The sequence below is a fragment of the Sphaerodactylus townsendi genome, linkage group LG09 (assembly GCF_021028975.2).
Source record: "Sphaerodactylus townsendi isolate TG3544 linkage group LG09, MPM_Stown_v2.3, whole genome shotgun sequence".
Classification (NCBI taxonomy): domain Eukaryota; kingdom Metazoa; phylum Chordata; class Lepidosauria; order Squamata; family Sphaerodactylidae; genus Sphaerodactylus; species Sphaerodactylus townsendi.
The window spans coordinates 46,710,811-46,723,126 of NC_059433.1; the positions used below are offsets into that span (position 1 = coordinate 46,710,811).

General features: G+C 42.4%; 1 protein-coding gene across 2 annotated transcripts in view; it reads right to left on the bottom strand.

Annotated features, from left to right (window-relative positions):
- Positions 1 to 12,316, bottom strand: part of OSBPL1A (oxysterol binding protein like 1A) — an 89,885-nt gene that overhangs the window by 43,495 nt on the left and 34,074 nt on the right. The gene's annotated exons all lie outside the window — the stretch shown is intronic.

The following is a 12,316-nucleotide window of genomic DNA, read 5'->3' on the forward strand; positions in this document are numbered from 1 at the left end:
CTTTGGTCAGACACACACTCTCAACCTTACCCAACTCACAGGGTTGTTGTGAAGACAAAATGGACGAGGAAAATGATGTATGCTGCTTTGGGTTCACAGTGGGGGGGGGGGGAAGGCAGGATATAAATGAAGCAAATAAACCAACCAACAAATAAAATTAAGCTACTAATCTCTTCCCTTGTCAGTGGGGAGAAAGGGAGGGGGTGGGTGGTAAAAACATTGTGGATGGGGAGATGAATCATGGAAGGGGGCTGGTGGTGGGATTGGCAAGACAGCGGGCAGTAAGATGCTGCTGCTGCATAGACACGGCTTGTCTTTGGGGGGTGGGAGAGGGCAGGCGGGGGGATGAGGAGCCTGGCGGTGAGCCAGGCACTGCAAACCAATCGCCGTGCAGGATTCACTTCAATGGCTAGTAGCGACTCCTGTGCACCAATTGATTGGGAGTAAGTAATCAATTCATTCCATCCTTTAGCCAATTATGTATTACAATGGTGGTGTGATGTCATCTGTAACACAGAAGAACAACCTTCCCCCTTTTCTTCTGCACAGGTACTCTAGTGTCACTGAACAGTGACATTTTGAAGTGGCAATTCAAAAATGTTTCAGCCTCCACTTCTACTACAGAGAACTACCCACACTAAATGGAAGGCAAAAGAACTCCTGGAGCAGGCATCTGAATGAACAGAAAAATGTAGTCCACCCCCTACAAAGAACCACATTTTTGGTGAAACTTGATCTGCAGTAATGAAAGACTGATGCTGCAGAAGTCCCTGATTACGTGCAGCAATTATTCTAGTACTCTTTTCAATAGCCCTCAACTTCAAAATCCATCTGTGCCCTAAAATTACATCAGTAATTAGCTACGAAATTGGCAAAGCTGATCTAATTGACCCTGCTGCTTTATATCTCCTACTGCAGTCCCTTGTCAATTTGATACACAAAAGCTACTTCCCTTGTCAATTTCACTCACTCCTAACTACAGACAGCATATTTTCACCTTAACATTTCATTGCTCATTTCAGATGAAATTGACAAAGCTGATACAGTGGACCTGGCTTGCGTCTGTGCCCTAACATGACCTTGCAGTTCACAGCCAGACCAAAAATTGACCCAACTCACTTCCCTCAAAAATCAACTCTGCTTTTTTGTATCTCTGCCTGAACATTCCATGGCAAACGCTATATGACAGTGGTGGCGAACCTATGGCACGGGTGCCAGAGGTGGCACTCAGAGCCCTCTCTGTGGGCACACGCAAACAGAGTGCCCCCCCCCCCACATCTAGGCTGGCCTGGGCCACTGGGCTCGATTATTAGCATTAAACCTAAGACCAAGTTTTGGGGAAGCAGTGTAGGTAACCCTGTTAAGCGCTGTTAAACCCCACTGATTTTCATGCAAAGAACTAAAGCGCAATCCTTTACCCGGGAGTAAGCTCGGTTGCTGGCAATGGGGCTTGCTTCTGAGTAAACCCTCCTAGGGTCATGATTCACCCGTTGCAAGAGATGCACGGTTGCTTCAAAGCAAAGCCACCGACTACCACCAAGCTTACTCCTGAGTAACGCACTCCTCGGAGCCAACCGGTTTTTCTAAACTAAAACCTCAGTATTCAGGTTAAATTGCCATGTTGGCACTTTGCAATAAATAAGTGGGTTTTGGGGTTGCAGTTTGGGCACTCGGCCTTGAAAAGGTTCGCCATCACTGCTATATGAAATTGACTGTTGATCTAATTGACCACGTTTATGCGAGTCTTTGTCTGAATGTTACATTGCGAGTTCAATATGACAAAAATAATTTTTACTATTATTATTTATTATTATATGACAAAAATAATCTTTTCAAACATGGAGGAGGAGAAAATAGGTGAAAAGGGGAGTTTGGGAAAATACATGGGGCATGTTACTTCTGCACATGGAATGCAGAAGTAAATGACTTCACACTGAAGGGAATCTGGCTCAGAAACAAAAACAATGAAGTGAAAGTGCTCAGAAAAATAATAGGGGAAAATGTAGGGGAAACATTTCTGTGAAAAAAATGGAGGGGAAAATGTGCAGAACTGAAAGAAAAAACATTAGGTAGCAAGATATGTAGTAAACTACTCGTGCAGAAATGTCCTACAGCCGTAGTGGCGAACCTTTGGCACTCCAGATGTTATGGACTACAATTCCCATCAGCCCCTGCCAGCATAGCCAATTGCTGGCAGGGGCTGATGGGAATTGTAGTCCATAACATCTGGAGTGCCAAAGGTTCGCCACCACTGTCCTACAGTATTCATTACTATTGTACAATGAAATATCATCATAGAAGTATCATCACATGATGAAGTATCATCATAGATATTTTACTTTCTTTTTCATGAGGGAAAAAGCCTCACAGTCCTGCAAACTTAATTCTGTACTGAATTATAGACCTTGACTTCTACTAAGTAACCCACTTAAAGTGCAATCATACGCTGATATACTTTCATTTAAGCCTTAGGCCAGAGCAACTAGACTAAAGTTGCACTTTAATCCATTCATTTCAGTTTCCTCACTTTTCTAAGTAGATATGCTTAATAAGTAGAAAAGATAGATATGAACTGGATGATCAGAGGATTCCCAATAAGTGACAGGAAAGGAACAGCTAAGAAATGAGCTCCCACCAAATCTTTACCTGTCTCTTGCAGTCTTGAATCCTTAGGAGCAGTGTGGGATGCAAAATGGGAATCTGCAACTACCATAGGAAATCTGAGGCAATCACGCGCACGCACATACCCACAACCCATTACATGAGTGGAAGTACTTTCTCTTCCCACAAGTCAAGCACATATTGGGATCAAACAGTTTCTCCATAGGACATTATTTACATATCTTCTAAACACCAGCAAATGAAAGCAGCAACATTCTTCTATGCCTGTAAAATCCAGTTCTCATATCTAGGATAACCACCTCAGCACCCCAACCCACTGAATACTATTGAGTGCTCTTCTCTATCTGCTATGTTTGTTCACTTTGCCCTATCCTGCCCTGGAATTTAAAAAAATATTACTGTAGAAGAATTTTATTCAAAAAAAGCCTGTAAAGAAAAGAAAGAGTATTTAATTGAATGTTTAACAGCATAATGGAACTGATTTTAATTAATACAGAACAGTTACAACTCAAACACATTCAGAAAAACCTGACTACTGAACAGAGGTGTAGATCCAAGGAGGCCGGGGTGTGTGTGATACACTGGACATGGGCCCCTGTGGGGGTGTGGCGAGGACATTCCAGGCAGGAGTGTTCCAGGGTGGGGGCGTTCCGGGGTGGGACGGGGATGGAGAACACACTGGTGCACCGGGTGCTTTTCCCTCTTGCTACGCCTCTGCTACTGAATTATGATCCTGGACTTGCAGTAGGTGATAAGGGAAAAAATATAGTACTGTCATGCCTGTTTTCCCTCCCTGTGCACACAAGCCATCTCTGTACAGGTTTGGAGTATATGTACATTCACAGCAACTTGTGAACAGGGCTAGAGTCAGACACAAGTGGGTTTCTAGTACCAATATTTTTTTTCAGACTTAATTTTATCAGGTATGCAGGGCACTGAGTTTGAATTGTACCTGTAGTATGAAAGAAGATGGAGCTTAAACCTGACCTGAAATAACCTTGGTACTCACACCCTGTTTAGAAAATTTCAATATACTGAGCACTGAAGATAGAAGCTTTGATCCAAGAACACTGCTAATTCTGACATATGTGCATCAAGATGCAGTGAGGAAATAACACTCCCCTTGTTCTTAGGGAACAAGAAACTTTTAAGAACTATGATTTCCACTTACATTATAAAAGGGGGAAAATCATCTGAACAGAAAGACAGATTTTATGCTTTAAACGTATTGACATTAATAGTTACAAATTTTATCTGAAAATTTTTATACCATTAGCTCAGTGGTTCTCAACCTTCCTAATACCCCGACCCTTTAAAACTGTTCCTCATTTTGTGGTGACCCCCAACCCTAACATTTATCCATTTTACAGATGGAGAACACTGATGCAGAGAGTCTTAGGCGACCCCTGTGAAAGGGTTGTTCGATTCCCAAAGGGGTTGCAACTCACAGGTTGAGAGTCACTGCATTAGCTCAAGCTGTGGTTTGTGGTTATATGAATAAGCCTTGAGTTTGCATCTCCTGCTTCCCCTTCTTAATTTGATTCACTCAGCAATTCACAGCAAGCCATAATTTGCCAGCAAATCACAATTGGAAACCAGGGTTTTTTGAGAATGAGGAAGTACAGTAGAAAACTGGAGAAGAGTCATTGTGTTGTTTTACTATTTGAATCAATTATGAACATTTAATTACTTCAAATTTCTGAAGCCATAGAAGAATGGATTCAGACTACTGCTTCTGAAATGCTATTTTCCACAGTGAAAACCAGTCTCGGGAGGCTACAGTTTTGAATGGAGTGGCAGCTGCTCTCTTACAGGAGAACACTATAAGTCTTAATTAAAACTTGTTCTGAATTTATTCTTGACAGCACATTTTCAATTTCAAGATTAAAAATTGCTCTTGAAAGAATGGCTTTGGGCACCACTAATCATAATTAAGAATTTCATTGAATCACATCTGCTCATAAAAAGCTATTCAGCTCTCAAACGCTGGCTGGAAAGCCAAGTTTTGATCATAAATAAGGATGGATTTTCACTCAGAATAGCCATTTACCAAGGTCTGTACCAAGGACCAGCTCACACAAAGAAAAGTACTTTTTCTTCATATACTTACTTTGATATGTGTTCACCGGGAAAATCTCTGGCATGAACTCTTAAATGCAGCCAGGACACAATCATTTTGGTTGTAGGGACTATAACTACAGCTACGGCTGTTCTCATGTAAGTAACTGGTTTTGTGTCGAAGTATGTAATCACATGGCAAAAATAAATACTGCTTATTTGCTCTGCCAGGCCCTAAGTCACTTTTCATGTCTACATATTACAGAGTTCAAAATGTTTATTCACAAGAGTTAAACAGAAGGGATACAAATCCAGATATGAAATAATCAAAATCCAGATGTCAAATATTACATTCTCTAATATGGTTAACTTCTCAATGTGGTTTACTTATGATAAGAGCTTGTAATATTTGGAAACATCAGATCAGACCACTACTTTGACATTTGGTTGTTTGGTTTGGGGTTCAAAGAAGTCAGCAGGATAAGGAGGAGTCAACAAGGATGCCAGTGACTAGAAAGGACTGAACTGATCTTTCTCATTTGCTGTTTAGACTAATCACAATTCTGGTTCATTGGCCCGAGGAGGAAGGCTTGGATTTGACTATTGGTAAAAAAGGGTGGCTTTTGTTTGCTTGCTATTTGGCTGTTCTGAGGACTGGAAGTTCTAGGTACTGAGCAAACTCTCGATCTGCTGGCACACAGGTGGCAGCAGTACAATGGAGTGAGGATGAGACAATAGCAGTTCTCCCAAGATAATTTGCCTTCCCAGCATACCCTCAGCTATTAGTTCCATTGGAGAAAAGGAGAAAGGCAACCTCCTGTTCAACCTTAATGGGAATGGGGAGGGAAAATGTAAAATTAAAATGAGGGAGGATGCATGGACGTAGGTAAGGGGGGGTTTCTCGGGTTTGAACCCCCCCATTCATGTCCGAAGCTCCGCCCCTCTGTTTGTGGGTTTTTAAAACATTTTAGTGCTTTTTTTGGTTTTGGCCTGCAGGGGACGCATTGTTTGGACTAGCAGCACCAAACTTTCAGGGATTGTTTGGGGGACTCTCCTGGTGATACTACCCGGGTGTGGTGAGGTTTGGTTCAGGGGGTCCAAAGTTATGGACTCCCAAAGGGGGTGCCCCCATTCTCCATTGTTTCCAATGGGAGCTAATAGAAGATGGGGGCTACACTTTTGAAGGTCCATAACTTTGGACCCCCTGAACCAAACTTCACCAAACCTGGGATGTATTATCAGGAGTGTCACTTATGGATACCACCCAGGTTTTGTGAAGTTTGGTCCAGGGAGTCCAAAGCTATGGACTCCCAAAGGGGGTGCCCCATCCCCCACTGTTTCCAAAGGAGCTAATAGGAGATGGAGGGTATACCTTTGAGGGTCCATAACTTTGGACCCCCTGAACCAAACTTCACCAAACCTGGGTGGTATCATTAGGAGAGACTCCTAAAGATACCCTGAAAGTTTGGTGCTTCTAGCTTAACAATTGCACCCCTGACAGCAGGCACCCCCCAAATTTCCCCAGATTCTCCTTTTAAATCCACCCCCTTCGGCATGGATTTAAAGGGAGAATCTGAGGTCCTCAGTTTAGAAGAAGAAGAGTTTGGATTTATATCCCCCCTTTCTCTCCTGTAGGAGACTCAAAGGGGCTTACAATCTCCTTGCCCTTGCTCCCTCACAAAAAATACCCTGTGAGGTGGGTGGGGCTGAGCTCTGAAAAGCTGTGACTAGCCCAAGGTCACCCAGCTGGCGTGTGTGGGAGTGCACAGGCTAATCTGAATTCCCCAGATAAGCCTCCACAGCTCAAGTGGCAGAGCAGGGAATCAAACCCAGTTCCTCCAGATTAGAAGGCACCTGCTCTTAACCACTACGCCACATTGAAAGTGATGCTGTTTCAGGGTGGGGGATAATCCACCCCAAAACAGCATCACTTTCAATGCAGTTTAACTAGGGACCCCAGATTCATCCTTTAAGGTGGATTTAAAAGGAGAATTTGGGCTCTCTAGTTTAAAACCATTGAAAGTGATGCTGTTTGGGGGGTGGATTCCAGCATCACAGTGGCTGCCCGGTGTGTGTGTGTGTGTGTGTGTGTGTGAGTGTGCGCGCGTGCGCACGTGTGCGTGCAAAACTCAGATTTTGCACCAGGCTCCATTTTCCCTCTATGCCTCTGTCCAGAGGGGAGGGGCAGGGCAGGGCAGGGCAGGGGAGACTGCCATCCCCGACCGTGGAGAGCTGCTTTTATAAGTGCTAGGCCAGGGGCAGGGCTTGGGGAGGCGTGGCCATGCCCTAGGGGCGGGTAGGGGTGTGGCCTCACCCCCGAACCCCCCCCCAATAAAAAATCTATACCTACGTCCCTGGGAGGATGTAAAATAAAGCCCTGCCCCTTTCTGCAATCACTGCCCATGTTTCTGTTCAGCCACGTCTGATTTCTGAAGCTGCAGAAAAACAGAGAGAAACCACAATCTCATTCTACTTACTTTTATTTGCGGTGGGGGGATCCATTTGAAAAAGAACTATAGTAGCCAAAGGCCTGTACTGTGTGCTCGTATCCAGAGATTATGCTGTTATAAAATATCTGTTCTTGCAAGCACTCAAATTGCTTTTACAGCTGATTTGCAATACCTGAGACCACAGTAAAATGGGCTAATAAAAGCCATCCACAAAATTTGGGACAACTTTACACTGTTCACTTTCATCCTCTCAGCATTTTACTATGGTCTGCAGAATAGCCAAGAAAAGCTTGGAGGTTCTAACTGCGCTTGATGAGTCTCCATACATGGAATAACTCTCGCAAGGCCTTCCAATGCACCGTAAACACCAAGCGCTGCCCTATGATATATGTTGATTAACTTAAAAGGAAAAACAGCGGAAGAAAGAAATCTGCTGAAGACAACATTCAAGAAAGGATACAAAATTTCAGAACATAACTATGTAAAATAATTGACAACAAGCTGTCTGCAGTATGCAGATGCATTTCAAACTGTTTTTAAGCAAGACAATTATGCACAGGAGAAAGATTTCACATTTAGAATGGTACATGTTGAGAAGCCACAAGACCAATTTGGAAATGCCATCCTGCTCAGATTTTCTAAACTCTTGGAGTAGAGCAAGCTGATACCCCCTTTTTTCTTTATAAAATGAGTGAATAAATAAATAAATACAGTTGCCCTCAACGTTCTGTATTCTTGAAGCATTTTCAGTCCCTACCAGGCAGTAGCAATCTTTCTTGAGGGGGTATCCTTTTCTTTAGGTTCATTTATATTTTCCACACACCAGAAGTAACCTCTAAGAGTATAGAGAACTTACTCCCACACAGAGACCAACCAGGTAACTATTAGATATATTTTGCTGTTGATGGCAGGAAAAGTGGAATATAAATATTTTCATCAATAAACAAAATATGTCACACTAACAAGGTTATTCTCTATTTTATAGACACGCAACCAGAATGAGCCCTTTGGGGATAGAGCGGTCTATCAAATTGAATTAACAACAACAACAACAACTTGTAAAATTCAGAAGGCAGCCCTGCTGGGATCCGCACGAATACTACGCCGATACATTACAACTTCCTAGGCCTCTGGGTGAGGCTCGAATTGTAATGAAGGCCAACAACCAGCTAAAGATCTGGCAGCTGTGAAATCAATAATAATAATAATAATAATTATTATTATTATTATTATTATTATTATTATTATTATTATTATTATTATTATTACATATGCCCTGGGTGCAGTGCCTAAAGATCTTGAACGGCACTTAAAAACAATTGGCGCTGACAAAATCACCATATGTCAGCTGCAAAAGGCCACCCTACTAGGCTCTGCACGCATTATTCGTCGATACATCACACAGTCCTAGATGCTTGGGAAGTGTCCGACGTGTGATGTAATACAAAATCCAGCATATTGATCTTGTTTGCTGTGTATAACTGTTTTATAATAATAATAATAATAATAATAATAATAATAATAATAATAATAATAATAATAATAATAATAATAATAATAATAATAATAGGTCACTTCACACAGTAAATTTCCTCATATTAAAGTGAGACAGTTTTGCAAGAACAGAAGAGTCAAGATGAATTAGACCAAAGATTAATCTCTTACAGTATTCTATGTCCAATAGTGGCCAGCAATATGCCCTTGAGAAGACTCCAAAGAGCCTGAAGGCAGTTGTTCACCCCTGCTATCTGTTCTGGCCATCAGCTGGCATTCAAAGGCTTGCCCTTACAATTTAAATATCATAGCCAGTAGCTATGAAGAGAATTAACGTTTTAAAATAATTCAATAGCTGTTCAATTTGAAGTCACTAACACACACACACTGCTGTTTAAAGGCAATCGCCAAATGACAATGTTAACTGTAGAATAAGCTTGACCAGCCATTACTGCCTTCAAACTTCTTAAAAATTCAAAGGAAGTGAAAAGAAACCTTTACCTACAAGACCAATAATGAGAAACTATTTAGATGGATGCTCCAGTACATTTATTTAAAATGCCTCTGTTGTAGATGGGTGTTGTTTATAACGGATATTGGTTTAATAAGATTTAATTATGTTCAAACTACGTCAATTAACAACGATCATAACTATCATAACTTTATTTCACCCTTCCTCCAGATTGTAAAGTCCCCTTCCCTCAATCTTTAGCCTAAAGTGCGTCAGAGTCCTCCTTCACATCTCGGACATCCAAAGGGTCAATTTTAAGTCTTCTTTATGGTCACTGAATTTTTAAAGCTTGTGCATACAATTTCAGTATCTAGCACCAATACATCCAACCAGATTGTTTACTCTGTCATATCTGAGTACTTGGTACAGTTGAAAATCGACATCAACTGTAAAAAAAAATACTATACTTTTTACCAATAATTTCTACTGAAGTTTAATTTGCAAGTGAAAAGTCTGGTTTAAAGCAGTCACTACTTTTAAAAAAACACACAACCAACAAAAACTACACTCAACACATTCAATCCTCACGATCCACTTTTCCTTTCTACAGGTCAAAAGGGCGATTCAAAGGATCTCTGTACTCTGGCAAAGAAAAAAAAGTGGTTTTCATTATCACAATGTCAAAGGAGCAGGAGGTGGGGGGAGCAACTGCTTTTAACCTTTTCACTGCAAGGAAAGGGATTTAAGTAGCGGCACACACTATCACTATTAGTAACAGATACTAGATTAGGAAACTGCTCCAATGGAATGTTAAATTAACAAAACGAATCAAAGTCTTGCCCTGCCTTCTCACACTTGCACCAAGGTCCTTTTCTCCCTCCATCTCTTTCGCTCAAACGGCGCTTCCCTACCAATGACAGACACCCGGTTCACCTCTACGCAGAGCAGACCCACCTTGACTGACACCAACACACACGCGGGGGAGCGCAGAGCAGAGCAGCTGCTCCTCCGCCTGCAAGGCTGCCCGGTGCGCGCCGTCCCTTGCCAGGCACTCAAGGCAATCGCTGACCTCGTGCGCAGCGCCGCAAGGTCCCCGCTGCTGTCTCCGTCACCCTCTCGGCTCCAAAGCACATCCGCCGCTCGCGCCCGGTGGCGGCTGCTGCTGCTGCTGCACCAACACCTCTGCAGGGCTTATCGCGAGAGCCAAACGGGTCCCTTCGGGCCAGCCGCAGGCTTGTCGCTCTCCGGCGGGAGGAGAATGTCAGAAAACAACTTAAGTCTCAAGCTGCATTTCCTGCGTTAAGCACTAATCCAAAAAGAAGGGGGGGGGGGGGGAGTGTAGGGCATTTCCATTAAAGGTGCCCGCCTGTCTGCGCTTGCACTGTACCAGGACTGCAAATTGCAACTTCAGCTTTTTTGTTTGTTTCTGCACAGTCCCCGATTGCCTCCGGCACCTTTACATCGATGTTCCCCTCTTTTTTCCCAGTACTCAACGACACCCAGGAAAGGTGAGGCGGGGGAGTAGTAGTTGCTCCTCAGTTGACTCTAGAGCATTAAGAGCCATTGGATGTATCAAGAAACAGGATACCAGCACCTTTGCTGAAGTTGCCATCCTGGGTTGCAACTGAACTTATTACAGACTGATATGTTCCTGCTGGGTCCTAAAGACCGTTTCTCCCACACATTTGTCCTGCATAACATTATGTATGTGTGTTTCTTTTATTCTCTTATAAGAGGAACAGCAGACTGGTCTACCAATTTGCATCCTGACTCCAATCTGATACTAAATTATTGTTATTTTAATGTAATCTCTCTCTTTTTTTTGGCAGAACTCTGTGCCCAAGAATTAAATGCCAGGCTGAAATTCAGCAATAGAATTTTGGATGCCCAGCAAATGCTGTGGCAATGGAATTCCTGCACCAAAGTCCTCAAATACAGGTTGCAATGCAAGCACCACTTCTTCCTTTTACAATTAAAAAGATGTTTTAAACATAACATACACAAGCAGGTGCTCAGCAAGCAGCAAGTTGACATGTCATACCAACTCTAATATTCCCTTAGTGGTGCTGCATGAAAAAAGAATTGTATAGACTGAAATGCCACACAAGCGCAGCAGTGAGGTCACTAGAAGTCCACGCCTACACAGCTGAACTGAATCACACACAGAGGACCTATCAGCAACACCCCAGCCCAAAGGAATGTGTGACACAGCATTAATATTTCTGGTATAATCTGGTATACTTATGAAGAAGAGTTTGAAGAGTTTGCGTGCCTTTCTCTACTGTAAGGAGTCTCAAAGCGGCTTAGAAACTCCTTCCTTTCCTCTCTCCACAACAGACCCCCTTGTGAGGTTGATGGGGCTGAGAGAGTTCAAAGAGACAGTGACTAGCCCAAAGTTATCCAACAGGCTTCATGTGTTAGAGCAGAGGAACAAATCCAGTTCACCAGATTCACTCCTCCACCGCTCTTGTGGAGGAGTGGAGAATCAAGCCTGGTTCTCCAGATTAGAGTTTACTGCTCTTAAACATTATACCACATTGAAAAGGGATTCAAATGTTGCTTCTATGATATGAATCATAGAATCCCCACACTTTCTATTATTATTAAAGTATGTACAATTCCTGCTGAAGAAAAGTCAGCATGACTTCTGCAAAGAAAAATCCTGCCTCGCCAACCTTTTTGTTTTTTAAAGAATGTTAATAAGCATATGGATAAGAATGATTTGGTAGCCATTTCACAAGATTTCCAACAACCTTTTCACAAAGGTCCTCAATGAAAGCTCCAGGGTAAACTTGCTCATAAGAGAACAATTCCTCTTGTGGATTCTACAGCTCTACAGTGGAGGAAGGAACCGCAAAGTCCACTAAGGATCTACATTGCGACTGGTGCTACTTACAATAAGTCACTGAGAATTAGAGAGTGAGCAGTAAAGTGAGAACATTTGCAGATGTCACCAAATTATTCAGGATGGTGAACGATGGACTAAGGACAACCAAGTGGATCTCTCCTGACTGGATTAGTGGACAACCTGACAAATTAGGTTTAACCTAAAGTGATATGCAGTGGGGCCAAAATAAAAATCCCAATTTTACATAAATTGGATGTGATTAATCAGGGAACATCCTGAGTTTGTGATGAAAAAACAAGAAAAGGTTGACTGAATGAGAAACAGCTCTCTTACACAGTTCCTATAATTGAATATATTTTTTCAGCAAACATTTGGAAGGAAATTCTCTATTCT